Source organism: Falco punctatus (genome assembly GCF_963210335.1).
Source record: "Falco punctatus genome assembly, chromosome: 7".
In the NCBI taxonomy this organism is placed as follows: domain Eukaryota; kingdom Metazoa; phylum Chordata; class Aves; order Falconiformes; family Falconidae; genus Falco; species Falco punctatus.
In genome coordinates, this window is record NC_137587.1 from 7,536,979 (window position 1) to 7,553,843 (window position 16,865).

Below are 16,865 nucleotides of genomic sequence, written 5' to 3' on the forward strand. Positions count from 1 at the left end.
GACTCCATAAACGTAAATACGCACATGCACATGGATGGCAAATCACCTCTAGCTAATGCCACAGGTGGCAGACTTCCTACTCAGTAAGCCATAAACTCTGGGAGGGGAGGTTGTCATCTTCTGGAGAGCACTTGTGTTTAGACACACCATACCTAGCTCCGGATATCACCTCTGAACTTCTCATGGCACCTCCTATCCTCTCCCAAGAGATTGGCAGTTCAGGTCACATATGGTCCTCATGTTATACCCTCCAGGCCACTGCCTCCTCACCTTCTCTCCTAAAGCCTACCTTTTGTGCTTTGTGTTTGAAACCAAATACAAGCAGATCTTCGCTTGCATGTTCAGTAGAGGCCACAGTTCAGCTGAAGTCATAAATCACCACTGAACCTTTCTCCTGTGGACAGAGCACTCAAGTGCCAAATGCAAAAAGCAGCTTTGCCGGGATCAGCAGCAACAGCCAGCTAACCCCAGGACTGCCTGTAGGATCCATCCCAGATTCAGTCTCCCCAAATTGACACTGAGAACATTATTATTAGTCCCAGTAAATGAAATCCAAGTATTGGGCTGTGAGAAGGAGGAGGTAAGAAAGGAAAAGGAAACTCTGCGCAACATAAATTATTCTATCAAGAACTTCAATTAAATTGATTGATACAAGTTTGCCAGCAATAGGGAAAAGTGCTACGTACCTTCCCCAGCCTTGTTTAGACTCTAAATAGCAAAGTAAACCAATAATGCAAGGGAAGCTATAAATCTCAGTTGGGCCTGGTGACAGGCGCTGCACAAAGCTATTAGAAAGGAAGGAGATTAACTTTGTTATTCAATCCCTTAGCTTCTCAGTTCTTTCTCCTCTTCTCTTCCTGCTGCAAGGTCAGAACCTCAGTTATTTCCCCACACACAAACAGTCTTTTCATCCTTACTGTGTAAGAGCAATGTGTTTGGTATGGAGTGGCAGGCTGCAACAGCCAAGGACCCTAAAGCAGCAGCGCAGGGGAAGGCGCAGGACAGCCACTGCTGCTCCCAGAGAAACCTCTGCCCTAAGGAACCAGCAGCTTAGGGGCTTTTCCATCTGCCTGTTCCCAGGTTTTTCCATACATGCTGCATCTACACAGGCCAGAGGAACTGTGGCTGATGTTAGAGAAATGGGTTATTATACACTTGCTCAACTCAGGAAGTAAAAAGCGCGTCAGAAGGTCTCTACAATCAGCAGGTTTGGCCCAGGCCCATCCCTTATGAGAAGGAATTCAACCATTTACCACAATGATTCAAACCATACGCGTGTCACCTCAGCTCAGCGCATCGCCTCTGCTCGCTTACTTCTTCACTACAGCTGCTGCTGTTTGGCTTTTCCCCACAGTATGACAAATAACCAGGTGCCATGGTCTTCCTCGACCAGCCCCAGTGACCAGCTGGGTTTTCTTTTCAGTCCCAGCAGCGGGGTTGTGTGGCTGCATGCCTGCAAACCCTGGCTGGCTTTCCCCTCCAATTCCTCCTGCCAGCCAGCCGTGAATTTGCTATGACAGGCTGGACACCTGGCTGGGGGCAGGAGAAATCCTGCCCATTACAATTAGAACCCTCCGCCAGACACACGCTTCTCTTCCAACATGCTGAGAAAGCAGAAGACCCAGCCCCTGCTCCTGGTGTGCATGTGCCCCCCTTCCCAAGGGGACCCCGGTGTCCTCGCTAGCCATCACGCTGCCACGCGCACCAGAGGAACCCGTACAGCATTCCAAGGGCTGGGCAAAGCAGCAGTGTTACTCCTGCAAGTCAGAGACCAACAGCAGGGAAGATTCCTCTGCTCTAACTCCTACAGCAACTGGATGGAGTGGATACAAGCAGCCGCTGCAGCCTTGTCCCAATCTCTCATTCTGGTGGAAAAAGTATAAAACAGGGAAATAGGAGGAAACAAAGACAGCGTAAAATAAACCAGAAACAGATACAGCAGCAAAAATAGCTGGATGCAGTGAAAGTAAATTCAGCTCTCTTGTAGGGACATACAATAGTTCCTCCTGACTACCCAAGAATTTATTCCTTCTAATGGAAAAATATAAATTACAGGAATCTGTCCTTTCAGAATGAAATCTGTGTTAAAAGCAGAGGCAAGCAGCAGCATTTTACAAGGCAGGGATGCCACGATGCTCTCAATATAAAACTACAATAGCCAATGTAAGCAGAATTTCTGAAGATATGTCTTGGTAGGGCAGCTGATGAGGGACCAATTAGAGGAAAGCAACTGAGATCAGCACGGCAAAAGGCCATTTCATTTTGAACTTGGAACCCTGGGAAGTGCTTTGCCAATGTACCCAAACCTGACCTACTCTTTGAGCCTCTGATAATTAAGCTATCCCCTACACCCCTCAATCTTGAACTTAACCATCCCCACTATTAGTGCGGTTCAGGCACCTGAAACCTGAGCACCCGCCAACTGCTGAACTACATAGCAATGCGCAAAACATCAGAAGTGCAAGCTTGCATTTAATGAACTAACATAGCCTGTGAAGCCTAGCACCTCAGAGATGAAGTAGTGCATTAGCTTATCTGCATCTCTGCTCATCATCTGCTTTATATTCTCCAAGGACCTTTTCTTTTTCTGGATGCAGTGGCGAGTAAAAGAAAAAAGAATAAAGAAAAAATAAAAAGGGGGAGGGGGGGGGAGTAAAAAAAGGAACAATATATTTGACAGGGTGGTATCATTCCTGAACTCCACTAACACAGAAGAGAGAACAGGACAGCAACTGGCAAACACAGGAAAACAGCCAGCCACTTTGGTAATAAGAATGTTGTCTCCTATGACCTGCTACGATTAAAGGGAAGTATCCCGAGACCCATCGGAACCCATCTGCTTTTAACCACCGTGGCAGGAGCTGTGCTGACAGACTCCCATCTGCTGGTAGATCAGATACCACAGAAAACACATTGAAAAAACCACAGTCTCCATGATTAGGAGAAAGTTATTTATGTGGGTATATATACACACATCTCATCTACGGCTGGCAAGCATGCTAGGGATTCCCCAGAAAATTCTCATCTGCCCCCACTACTATTATGTTGCAGTTGTGAGATGGAGGGCTTCTTTACCGCTCGTGGGGAGAACTTCAATGAACAGCTCTAAATAACAGCGAACCATAAACCATCCTCCTGAAGCAGGACCCCCAGAATCTACTCTCGAAACCTAGGCCGTAATAATAACTGAACTTTCTTTCCTACAGCAGTTTTTGGTGGTTTCATTACTCACGGGGGAGTGAAACGGTTGCAACTATATCACAGCCTGTTGCCGACTGTCCTTCCATAAGCAGTTCTTATCTACAGAGCCACTCCACCCTCAGTAGTTAAGTCCCTTAGTACCCTGCAGACTTCATTCACATCAGTCAGGTTAATAAACCCCTCCAGAGCAGAGCCCCAAGTCCTGTTTGATAGCTCCCTCTGAGGCATGATGCACATATAAGCTCTAAAGATTTTCCACGGGAGACCATGATAGGAGACAGGCTTGCAGAAAGTGAAGGATTCTTTATTGCCCTGTTAAAGGCAGAAATCTCTAGCTGTAATTTATTGAACAGTAAGACATGCAAGAAATAAAATTTGTCCAAACACAACAAACAGCAAACGACCCAATCTGGGCAGCTATCAAGGGAAACGAAGACTTCAGCTCAACAGCTGTCATGCGCCAGGACAGGAGTTATTACTGCTGATGAAAAGCAACCGAATCCTAATAAAAAATACATCCTACGCAGAGGGAACAGGAAAGAGCGAGAGAGAAGGACAGGAGAAGCACATAGGGACAAGTATTCATTTGGCAGGGGCAAAGACAGACCCGTAACAGGCTGCAAATCACATGATAATTGGGTATGAGAACAGCATCTGACAAACTCAAACCTCTGACAAAATCCCAACTGGATCCCAGTCTCTGTTATCATCGTTTGGTAGTGTTTGCTAAGCTGAAGCAGCAGGATTCAGTCTATAGGGCACGGAGGGGGAGAACAGGAGTTCAGGTCCATTCCTGCAGATCCGCTGGTAGATCTGTCTGTACCAATTTCTCTCCCCGTGCCTTGGTTTCACCGCACGGAGAGCAGGCACGCAGCACGTTCTATGAAGCATTTTCTATCACAGGGAAGTCTCTTTCTCCTTAGAGAGTTAAGAATTATGATGCTTCCAGGTTTTCAGATCACATGAAGCACTGTTTGGCCTTTTTACTGTCTTGTTTGTGAGCAGCAAAAGCAGAATAAATGCAGCAGACACTTGGCTTGCCTCCTCTATAGAGGAAGACAAATTTAAAAACTTGCATTTACGAAAATTTCCTCTTGATCAAAATGATCAAGCATCATTCCTGGGATTTTGTCACTATGCAGCAGGGTCACCTAGCAACAGAGAAAGCAGGAGCTGAGCTTTTCCACTAGCAATGGCTCGGCATGGTTGTGCTTCAGGCGAAGCGCTGGAGGGGCCAGGCAGCTGTGAACAAGCCTGGTCTCATCCGGGAGGGGGCACTGGTAACACGCACTACCCACACCTTCAGGCTACCAACACCACAGACTGAAAATTAATATAAAATTAAAACATGAAAATATATATATATGTTGCCTTGATGTTCTAGTAATTTGACGACTTGTAAAATTAAATGCTGCGTTCTCCTAGACGAATACAGGTAAGCCCTCTGCACTTTTTGTAAAACCGAGGGTGCTCCCTACCGAGGGATCTGTAAAAGCAAGCGCGTCGCTACCAGGTGCTGGTGTTTGGCCAGCACTGAGCAGGCAGAGCAGTTTGCTAAACACAGATGTTATGGATGCTGCCCACAGAGGCGCTCCAAGAAACTCCGTCCAGGTTCTTTGCACAGACACTAGCACACAGCGATGCAAAGCTTCTCTGTGCTGTCTCCCGCAGCCAAACCGAACAGCCTGCACAGGACACAGGTACTGACACTCCTGCAGCTGAAACACCAGAAAAAGAAACTTGGTCACAGCAAGTGACCATGTCATCAAGGGACCGCGATGAGCTCTCAGCTTGTACAGAGATGTATCTCAACATGTTTTTCACTGAACACACTCAGCCTCTGGCTTTGTCTCTGGACTCCTCTCTTCTTCCTTATCCCTCATGGCTATGGGCTGTGACAAGCAAAGCAAGCCATCAGGCCCAGTGAACACCTACAAGGCAGATTTCCAAAAGATAAAATAACAAATGTGCATGTTTGGAAAAAAGATATGTCCTAGAATTTGGGAATACAGACTTTTATCTGCAAGTTGTGGTTAATCTTGGACACCTTTCCAGGTTGAACTCTGTGGAGTTGCTGTTCCCCTGTGTCTCCTTCCTTTTTCTGGAAGCTCCAAGCCCCTCAGGCCAAAATCAGTCCGTTGCTTTCCACACTGCAGACTGCAACACTTGGGTTTGGTCTGCACCCAAAGCTGCCTCATCCCAGCACTAGAGATGTAGGCTTTTTCCAGATCTTGCACTAGGGCTAGTGATGAGTTGGGAGCAATCATCCATGCAACAACTCATGTTTAAGCTACATAAGCCCAGCGTTAGCTCTTCCAAAAGACTGAGACATCTCACTCTGAAGTCCCTGACAAGGTCCCAAAAGCAAAGCTGCTGTAGAAGATAACGTTCAGGAGACTCATCGGTTTGCACTGCTCTCAGCAGCTCTCATTTTTCAAACCTGGCCACCGAGGACCTGTTTCATCCTGAGCCTCTGACTCAGCCCGAGCAGCCCCACTTACCAAATCTCGCTCTAACCAGCTGTAAGTTGCTCTCCTCACTGCACAAGAGAATGTTACCCTTGAGAAATAAGTACAACTTCTCACACAGCCTGAGCTGCCAACACTTGGGAAACGTGTCGGTTGTATAGCAAGGAACATGCAGCCATTTAAGAGTTCAGATCTGGATACCCTGGGCGGTCATCACTCGTGTCAGTGGTGGGGTTGGCTTCTGATCTGCCTGCCCTCTCAGCCCAAGGCTCAAAAAAGGAGCGAAAGGAGATGCATTATCTGCCAGCAACCTCAGGTCTGCAACACAGGTGGGCAGTTTGGATTTCACCCAGTAGAGGGCAATACTAACATAGGAAAGAAAAAATCAATTACAGCATTTCAAGTACTAAAATAAGCAAGAAAAGGAATTAAAGGCCTTGATCTAGCAGCACTGAGCATGGAACAAAGCACTTGGATAGTCCATGTGCTCGTTCCATCATAAATCCTTCCCTATGGCGGCCCCATGCAGTGGAAATTTGCCCTGCACTAAATTTTCAGATGCTCGTTCTAGGCTAGATTTTTACTGTTCTGATTAAAACAGAGAAGAGATGGTCCGTCTTGGTCGCAGCAGAAATACCAACAGACCTTTGTCGTTGTTCCCTAATAAAGAAACCCTTCCCACCCAACTTTAGTCTGCATATTTGATAAGGCCCAAAAGATCAATGCTTCATCATTCTCCCCAGACTAGCCTGTTTGATATTGACCATTTATTACAAAGAGATAAAATGTACCAGCATTTAATCATAAATGTAATGGAACTGCCTCATGCTTGTTAGGACCTGAAATTAACTTTCTATGATGAAAGCTGCCACAAACGCACACAGTCATCACACATTTGTAAAGCTTGTGACAGTACCATCACAAATTGTGCTCTAACAGCAGCCTTCCACAATGAGTTTCAGAGATTAATTTCACATATTTAAAAAAATATATCTTTTTTCCCTGTTTTATAAATAAAACTCTCTTCTATAACTTTTCCATCCCATGACTTCAAAATAATTTACAAACATAAATGAGTGAAGTCTCACAATAAAGTCTTGCTTTTGTTCTACTCAAGCAAACACCCTTCTTTAGAGACTGGGAAGCTGAGGCACATAACATGACAGTGGGTTTCCCTAATGCAATACTTTATATCTGTAGTGGAACAAAGATAAGAACTTTTTCTCTAGCTGCAGTCTTGGATTTTAACTATTTTCCCATACTGCTATTCATGTTTACTAGCACAAGATAATTTTGTTTTGCCTCTGAAGTCCTCCATTGTCCCCATATTATGGAGCTGGGAGATGGAGAGAAACTACTTTTCTATTCACAGTGTTCTGCTATTGTGGTTTTTTGCTTATAAACAAGATAAGCTATTTTCTAATGTTTGGGTTGGGTTTTTTTTCCATTCTATTTATTTTTCCTTTCTCCTAAACAAAAAACCTCAGGACTATCTTCCCAGACTTTTTTTAAAAAATCAAATAATCTTCTCCTTAAGTATTAAGCAAGCCAAGTCCCACCATGACTGATCTCAATATTAAAAAAACAGCCTATTATACACCATTCAGTGCCAGCCAAGAGTAACCTACCAAAACCACTGTAGAAAGAGCTGTTTAAACCAGAAAGAAACACAACTTTTGCACCTAGGGAAATGTGCTAGTGAATTTGCAGATCTTGGCTCAAATTTCTACATAGATGCTTAAGTGCCTAGGCTTCATGAGCTTCTTCGGGATTTCCAACACGTGGTACCAGTAAGATGACACATTTCTTCGTGGATATGAGCCTTACTTCTTCCTCCCTCTCCCAGGCAGCCAGGCAGGGCCAATTCCACACAGCACCGTCGCAGATGTAAACTCTCTCAGTCAATCTGCTCTATGTGATGGTGATTTTTTTAAGCCAGCTATGATCGTGTTTATGGTAACAATTTTCTTCTAAGGCAGAAAAGAGAAATTAATGTAGACGTAGGGTTACAGTTATGCACCTGATAGAACACAGTCATGACTTAAAGTCTGTCATGCACAGACACAGTTACTGCATCTCCCAGGCATATAGCAGGGACAGCCTATTCACCATTCCTCCTTGCATCAAGACTGAATAAAGAGCAATTTTACCAGCTGTTGCCATGGGTGATTTATTAAGTTATTATCCTAAGAGCATGAAAACAAAGGACCCTAAATGCCCAGGAACAAGGAGGTCTGGAGTGCGTCCAATGTCTCACAGCTACCCCAAAACCATTGCCATGTCATCTCGACTGCTACGTCTCACTTTCAAAACGAGGATAACAGCATAACTGTTTTCCCTAGCAATGACACTCAGACTTGTAAATAGTTCATTACTGGCGACGTAACATTACGCTATCAGAAAGCAGCAAGGACAGAGTCAGAAGAGATCACTAAGCCAGATAGGGTAACTTCTTTCAAGGTCTGACACCAGGTACTTTAAAGCATTACTACTTAAAACGCTGGAAAATTTTCTGACCACTAATACCCCTGATTCTTACTACCCTATCTCTGTGGCAAACGCTCTTCCTCTAGCAGGTAACTAGCACAGGGATTTAGTGATAGCATTGCTGGTTTCAGTGTGACAGATTAGTTTCTAACAAAAAACGGTGCTTCTTTAAATAAGGTATTTTCCTGCTACCACATAACAAAAGATCAACCTCTATCATCAGAGCTTCCCCTGCCAGCAGATGAAAGATCCTGTAAGTAAGGCTGTAGGCACGGGGCGGTTGTGTTGTCCTGTGTGAGAGGGGCTGTGGGACCACAGCAGCCCGGGCACTGCCGAGGGAGGGCAGGGAGCTGGGCTGCAGGCACAGGAACACCTCTGCCTCTCCCCAGTCCTCTCCAAGTTGACATGCCTGGTCACTGTCACCACACAAGATGGTGCCTGATTCTGATTACCCTTCTTGTCATCCTCCTGCAGCACAAAGCTGTTATGGCCTGAGAAATAGTTCTAAGTTGGACAAGAGGCTCAGTTTGAGACCTGGAAGCCATCACGCCAGGTATGTGGGGGAGTTTCTGTATCACTCACAAAAGCAAGCACCTCCTAATGCTAAATAAGGCGACTGCAGGCAACACGCTGTCAGGCTGTTGTCTGGGTGCAGCTCTGCTAACGCATCTTGATTCAAATACTCCATCAACAAACCCCACAGAGGGCACGGACACCCCTCCTTCACATGGCATGGCTCCTAAGGATGAAGCAGTCACCCATCACCCCCGGTGCTGCATCCCCACACGGTTCCGACGCCGACCCTGCTATACAGCCTTGCAGCTTCCCCCATCTCACAGACACGCACAGCCTAGCCAGCACACCCCAGTCCACGCACCCAGTGCTCCCCCCAGCAACCTGGCCACTGTGCAGCACTCAGTGCCTCACTCCCTACCCCCTGGACCTGGGCCATTCACACCTGAGGCAAGCAGCCCACGCCAGCCTCCCACCCAGCACATCCCACCAGCAAAGACGACTTTGCTCCTGACACCTGCTACACCAGGGAAACTTGAAGGCTCTATTACAACGTGGCATTTCTATGAACAACTCACTCATACAGTACGATTTATTTTTTTTTTCCTCTGGATGAGGCATTCCTTACAAACCTATGAACATGTTCCAAACAAATACTACCACGTTTTCAAACTCAGTTTCCAGTTCTCCTGTCTCCCTAAACATACCGAGGCTTTCCCATACATGATCTACGCACATTTAATAATTTCCAAATATGTACTAGCTTGAAAACTGCTCCAAACTTCATTGCTTCACGACAGATCACGCAATTTGCGTCCTACATGCATGAAACCTAATGCAAAGACTGACTTCATCAGACTCACATTTCAGACATCCAGCTTCACAAGTTGCCAGGTGGCTCAGGCTTATCAGAGCTACCTAACACTAACTATAAATATTACCTACAAAATTGTGTTCTGAATTTAAAGTGTAAAATCCATCTAAAATTGTGGAGGTATTATCATTCTGTGCACTTATTCCAGCTTCCACACTGAAAAAATAGCACTGCGTTTGTACTAAAGAAACAACTGTGTTTGCCACCACATATACCCCCCCCCCCCATGTAAATAATGTAAGTGCTGGATATATTGCCTTATCCTTTGATGCTAAGGCAAAACAGTATCTTGTACTACTAGAGAAAATAGATCCACAACTGAATGAACCAGGAACAAAGGACAGGTGTCCACAGCTAGTGAAGTACAGACCTGAAAACCAATGTTGTAAAAAGCTCTTTGGGTAGCTTTTGTATTTTAGGATTTTCAATTTATATTGTCTATAAGGCCGAGAGGGACAAAAGGCAGGGTATAATTAAGAAGTATGATCTATCTCTCTTTTAATTTTTAATTTTTCAGTGAAAGCGACAGTGTTATCTCTAGAAACTCACTTGCTCAGGGGCATTTTTATAGTCTTCAGCTTTGCATGAATTCTCCCTAGAGATGACAAGGTCCCCTGACTCTCATCTTGCAAACATCTGACTAAACTGCCTATTAGACAATAACGCCCTGCAGCAAGAGGGGGGAAACAGGGCTCTGGTCCTGTGCCACCTTCTCTCACCACAGCCCCCACCCACAGCACAGGCAAGACCACAACAGCCGCCTGTTTGGGGTCTGACGCCTGTTTGGGGTCTAACTTGACGTCAGAGAGGCTCAGTGACACCGGGAGAAGCCTGCTTGCATGGGAATTCCACAACTGTTTCCTAATGTCTTAGGCTGTTGTTTTTTCTTCCTCTCTAGCTAGCAAGGACAAGGCAGACCACTGCATGGTTAACCATTTCGCTCCTGTAGCCACCATGCACTCTACAAACTGGCAAATTCAAAGCCCTCTAAAAGGGACTGGAGATGACACAGCAAGAGACAAATGTCAAACATGCCCCGAAAGCACAGAAACCAGCCCTGCATTCCCAGCGTTAAGTGTTCTCTGGCAAACACAGTCTCACACACAAAAAGGATCCCTGCTGGCCTCTCATCTGCCAGGGCTTGTGTATCAGCACAGGAACCCAGCAGGAAAGAGTCAGGAGGTCTCTCCCCATATTTCACCCTCCTGCAAAAAAACGTTTCTCCAAAGGACTGAACATTTTCAAGAGGAGGGAAAACCCTTGCAGAAGCAAGGACAACAGCAACGAGTTTTCCACAGAGCCACTGCCCTCCGGTAGCTGTGCTGGAGGACTTACCTGTCAGTAATTCAAGCATTTGCATCCCAAATCGCACTTACCCTCACCATTCCTGAGCAACCTGGCGTTGGGTGCATTCCCTCCTGGTGCAGCTATGCACTTCCCTTCACCCTCCTGAAGAGAAGTGCTCCCCCTGAGAAGCTTCAAACAGAAAGCTTCAAAATTCAGATTTTATTTTTTTTTTCCTCTGCCCTACCTTGCTGGAGACCATCCAGGATTTACAGTTCTGGGGCGGAATTCTTCTCTCTAAAGTAAAAGCAGTGAGGGTAAAGAAGCAAGACCCACAAAAATGAGCTCAGAATCTAGCCACTAGCTTTCTGTGCTCTGGATCAGCCAGGGACGTGAACGCTGCATGGAGAGTCGCTTTGCTCAAGGGAAAGAAGAGAGTGTGCTTCATGCAGCAGGAGCATCTCCGGCTGGTAGTCTCCAAAACAAACAGTACTGGGGATGAAAGGACCATGCCCCTTTACACTGCTCTTGCAGTACATGTTTGCTGTAATCTTCCCAACACGGGCTTCTGCTAGGCTCTACAAAAAAGAAAAGCACTTATGATGTTTCAAACTTAGCAAAGCAAAATGCATATGCATGACAGTGCAGCAATGTGGAATTGAACTGGCAGTGAAACGGACCAACTGGATCGGTTAGAGTTATTTTATATCTGATTTCAATTATTCTGCTATGCAAGGAGGTGAAGGTCACAGAACAATTTAGTGGCAGAGCTGCAGATGGATCCCAGGTGACTGACAACTAACCCCTCCTCTCCTCCCCTCCAGCCCCAGCCTATCTCTTAACTACCAAACGGCACAGGAGCCCCTTATCAGCAAGTGACAGATGCAAGTGGGTCTCCAGGATGGAAAAAGGAGAAAAAAAGAGGTCCCCCAGGTTCTGAAGGGGATAAGAGGTCGCTGGGGACATCACTTCTCACTATCTACTATTCTTAATTTGCATTAGATTGCAACAGACCAAATATACTTGGCTATTAAGCAGAAAGGCACCAAGGGACCCAAAAAAGACAAATTAATTCCTGATTTATGAACAGAAAATGCAATAACCATAAGGGGAAATAAGCATATTGCTCATGTACTAAATGATCATTTCATAGACAAAACTGGGAATAAATCCAGGAATAAAGAATGAAAGCAGAAGGGTTGTAGTGCTGGGGGTCTAATCCACAAAGGAATATTATGGAGAGCACTATTAATTCAGTCATCTGGAGGAATAACAGTATCACTGCAAAACAAACAGTTTTTAGTATCACTCTATAGCAGGGCTAAGCCAGACCAAATGTTTCCACAATCTTAATATCATGAAGAATTTTGTATGTATGTATATATAGTTATATATGAGTATTTGGGCGTGTGTAACATTTTTAACTTCCCATAGCATGTTCTGTTTCTCTAGTCCTCCACCCTCTCACATCTCCCCTAGTCAACCAGAATCCTATTTGCAGCCTTCAGTTATTCCATGCTTGACTTCTGCTCTGCGCGCAGACCTGCTACAGGGACTGCGCAACACTACACCGAGCGCTGAGCTACAGCAAACTTACCTCAGCTGCGATCTAACTCTGATACAGCTGAGCGCTAGGTGAGATGCACAGGGATCTGGGAAAAGCAGTTAGTCCTTAGAGCTGAAGGATGGAATGCTGGACGTTGTGACCGGAATGAGCAACAGCTCAGGGCTAAGTAAACAGGAATTCCCACAGTCTGACTTCTATCAGCCAAGGAAAGGCTGTCACCCAGTAAGCATATGCAGACTAGAAAGTGTTCTGATACGGCCTTTTAAGAAATACTGCTTAATATAGAAATGTTAATTTACACTACTGATAATATATTTATATTAATAATATAAATATATTAATATACAAAGCTAGCTGGAGCATTTGTACATGCTTATAGCACATAGATAAAGTAAGAAAGAAATGCATGATAGATGAGTGACAGATTATTAACCAAGAAAGCACATGGAAACTGCTACACTGGATACAAGGAAAGGTAGTAATATAAGGTAGCACAGAAAAAGTATAAAGTAAAACCCAGCTCATGGACAGATGTGCTGGAACTTTAAGTACACGGCTTGGCACCAATGTGCAAACAGTGCTGTGCTGATATATTTGTGATTTGCCATAACAACTAATGAAAAAAAGAAGTGACAAGTCCAACCTCGAATAACATCTATTGTTAAAAGCAACTTTGATAGGACAAGATGCCTGGTTTGGAAACAACAGGGAGCCCAGTAGCAAAAACCACACTGATACATCTCAAATTGTATCTGCAGCACTTCTGATCAAGCAGCAAACTGGCCAAAACATGAAGTATAGGGTGGCAACCCCATCAGCATAGCTATATCTTTCTGCAAAGAATCCTGTGGTGTTTACCATTAAAAGAAAGAAATAAGTAAGAAATAACTCTCTCATACATGAAGAAAAGCTTCTACTAAAGGTGACAAACAAAACTCAGTTTGGGTTGTAGAGAAGACAGAGCAAGTGTCAATTAATCACCTACGTACAATTAGTTACATACACTTCTTCACCTGGAAAAAATCCCTAAGTAATGTCGGCACACAACTACCTTCTGCAAATATGGTATCAAATGCCAGATAGGGACACACAAATCCTAACGGTCATTCCACACCAGTGATACAGGATATGGACACTGTAGCCATTCTGCCTATAGATATCATACAGAAAGACACACATTTCAGAAAACTTAACTACTTACTTTTTCAAACAGAATAAAAAGACTAGAATTTTATCACCGCCAACCAGGAAAACCCAATAGGCCCTAAGAAGTTGGTGAATACCAGCCTTAGTCCACCTACATGTGGAGTACTCGGTGACAGGTTAAGAGACTTGCCTTGGGATCGGTGACCCAGTGGCAGAACAAGCAGCTGTGTGTCCAAATCTCATGCTTTAAACATTAACGCACACACTCCTTTCCTGGAGCAGAAATAGAAAGCCAGGTGACCCGCTCCTCAGTTATCATACAATGTTAGAAAGGTTGAGTTGGAAGTGGCGTTGAAGGATCACCTCACCAAATCCCGCTACCGTTGGCAGGGCCATCTTCCACTAGACCAGGTTGCTCAAAGCCCCTTCCAACCTGGCCTCAAACTGTCAGGGATGGGGCATCCACACCTTCTCTGGACAACCTGTTCAAGTATCTCCCCACCCTCATTGTGAAAAAAAATCTTCCTTATATCTAATCTAAATCTACCCTCTTTTAGTTTAAAACCGTTACCCCATGTCCTGTCACTACAGGCCCTGGCAGAAATTCTGCTCCACCTTTCTTATAAGCCCCCTTTTAGTACTGAAAGGCATCAATAAGGTGTCATTCTTTCCTCCAGGCTGAAGAACCACAAGTGTCTCAGCCTTTCTTCATATGAGAGGTGTTCCAGCTCACTGACCATTTTCATGGTCCTCCTCTGAACCTGCTTTAGGAGATCCACATCTGTCTTGTACTGGGGACCCCAGAAATGGTTGCAGTACTCCAAGCGTGACCTCATGAGAGCAGAATTCAGGAGGAGAATCACCTCCCTCAACCTGCTGGCCACACTTCTCTTAATGCAGCCTGGGATAGGATTGACTTTCTGGGCTGCAAGCGCACATTGCTGGCTCATGTTTGATTTTTCATCTACCAGTGTCCCCAAGTCCTTCTCTGCAGGGCTGCTCTCAATCCATTCATCCTGCAGTCTGTATTGATACTGGGGATTGCCTCAACCCAGGTGCAGGACCTTGTACTTGGCCTTTCTGAACTTCATGAGGCTCACATAGGTCCACTCCTCGAGCCTATTGAGGTCCCTATGGATGGCATCCCTTTCCCTCCCGGGAATCAACTGCACCAGCTTGGTGTCACCTGCAAACCGCCTGCGGGTGCACTCGATCCCAGTGCCTGTATCATTAATAAATATATCGAACAGTCCCAGTCCCAATCGAGACCCCTGAGGGACACCGCTTGTTACTGATCCCCATTTGGACATTGAGACATTGACTGCAACTCTTTGGATGTCGTCATCCGGCCAGCTCCTTATCCATTGAATAGTCCATCCATCAAATCCATATTCAGTGCTTCAATCGCTAAGGAACTTTTTGAAATAAAACGGGAAAAAAGGCAGTTATAAATTGCACAAACCCCCGATTAATACCTCATAACTGAAAATAATATACAATTGGGATGGTCCAGCAGGCAAGATTCATCAAGGCTATATATGCAATGATCTCACCTCCTTCTCTTTCTTACAAAGACATTAAACATTTTATAAAATACAAAGCATCAAGGGAAACCCACTGGCGCATCAACTCTACCTCTGCCCTCCTCTCTTCAGGTCCTCTCAGTAGCCCTTAATTCCTCACCCAGATTCCACAACCCATCCTCAGACCACAACTCCAGCAGGGCTGAATGCAATTACCGTAATTGATGTGCTGCTTTGTTAAGACCATAGTATCAATAAACGAGAGTAAAACAAGCTGCTAAGGAAGATGCAGGAAATTTATTAGAATGGATGCATGCAGTGGCTGGCATAATAACTGTTGATGGCCAATTCATAAATCACAGCTAGATTCTTTGGGAGACTTGTAACTCTCGGGCAGCTTCCCTTATAAAACAACAACAGTATGAGGAAACAAATGAGAGACTGCTGCTAAAGCCAGCGCTATGCCCGCCACAGCCTCAAAAGCTAACAAGGATCCATTAGTTTAAGTTACGGGGCCCAGAAGCAGCTAAAAATCCAGCTGGAAACATCAGACAACAAGCGCTCTCACCTTGTTTTCCAGAGGAATGGGAAGCGGCAGCTCAGACACGCTCTCTGGCCTCTCTCAAGGCCCGCAGGTTTAGCAGAGTCCAGCGACCCAGAAAGCAATCCAGTACCTGTCAAAGGGCACCCAGCACTTCAGAAGCACCCAGCCAGCGCACTGCCTGCCTGCACCCAGGGCAGCAAGCCAGGGCCACCGCGGGGCTCAGCACAGCGAGGGGCAGCCCTGCAGCTCCCGGCGTGGATGCGACCGCATGCAGGCAGTGGCAAAAGACCTGAAAGCCCAGCCCTGTGGCTGAGCGACACAACCAGCTGAATGTCATCCCGCTCTCCAGGTGGCAGGCCCACCCAGAAGCAGGTCTGCAGCACCCAGCTTGGCGGGCACCGTCCCTGCAGCTGCCCAGAAGCAGAAATGCTGCCCCGTTTCAGCTGCCTGATCTTCTCCCCAGGGCAGCCACAACGGTCTCCTTGCCTGCCTCTGTCCACAGTACCCTCTAAAATGGAAACACGAGGGTGGTGGTGCCCTGGCCCATTCCTTCTGGGTTTCACAAACCCCCAGGACGTGCAAGGTCCTTGACCACAAGATGCTGGTAACCATCTATCCCATGCCTATCGCCTGGATGAACTGGCAAACTGGGGCATCAGTTTGGGCTCCTGCCTGAACTGGTCCCTGGAGTCCTTGCCTGCTCTACATCTCCCTCTTCCATATCCGTATCTGTGGTGTCTGATCCATGCCAGTGGTGATGAGAGGGTAAGGAGGAGGACAGAAAGGGGCTTACAGATGACAAATGTTCCATGTAAATTTTTAATGGCAATAAATGCGTTTTATTTTTATGATGATTTATTAATGTGCTTATAAACGTACAGACTGGCCTGAGGCATCATTCCATTGTATTAGAGGTTGTTGCTGCTTGCAGCTGGGGGTGATAAATAGCACCTCCTATACCATAGACTCAGGAGACTCCTCACTTTATGCAAACAGTTTACCCTTTAGGGCACTGCACCGCTTTAGGACCAGGACCACGCACTGCAGCCTTACAAGCTGTAACTGCTACACCTCGCTTCAAAGCCTTCTCCATCTCCCTAGGGTACCACCAGGAATATCTATCAGCTTATGCTGTAGGTTGAGGTTTTCATGGCCTGTATTCACAGGCCAGTGTCCTTCTTGTGGGGTCCATCTCAGACGTTACCAGCCTAGCTGGCTGGCTCCATGAGGGCCATGCAAATATTTCCAACCGTGCCAC

General features: G+C 45.7%; 1 protein-coding gene across 27 annotated transcripts in view; it reads right to left on the reverse strand.

Annotated features, from left to right (window-relative positions):
* The window catches only part of NRXN3 (neurexin 3), a 1,019,675-nt gene that overhangs the window by 817,874 nt on the left and 184,936 nt on the right, over positions 1-16,865 (reverse strand). The gene's annotated exons all lie outside the window — the stretch shown is intronic.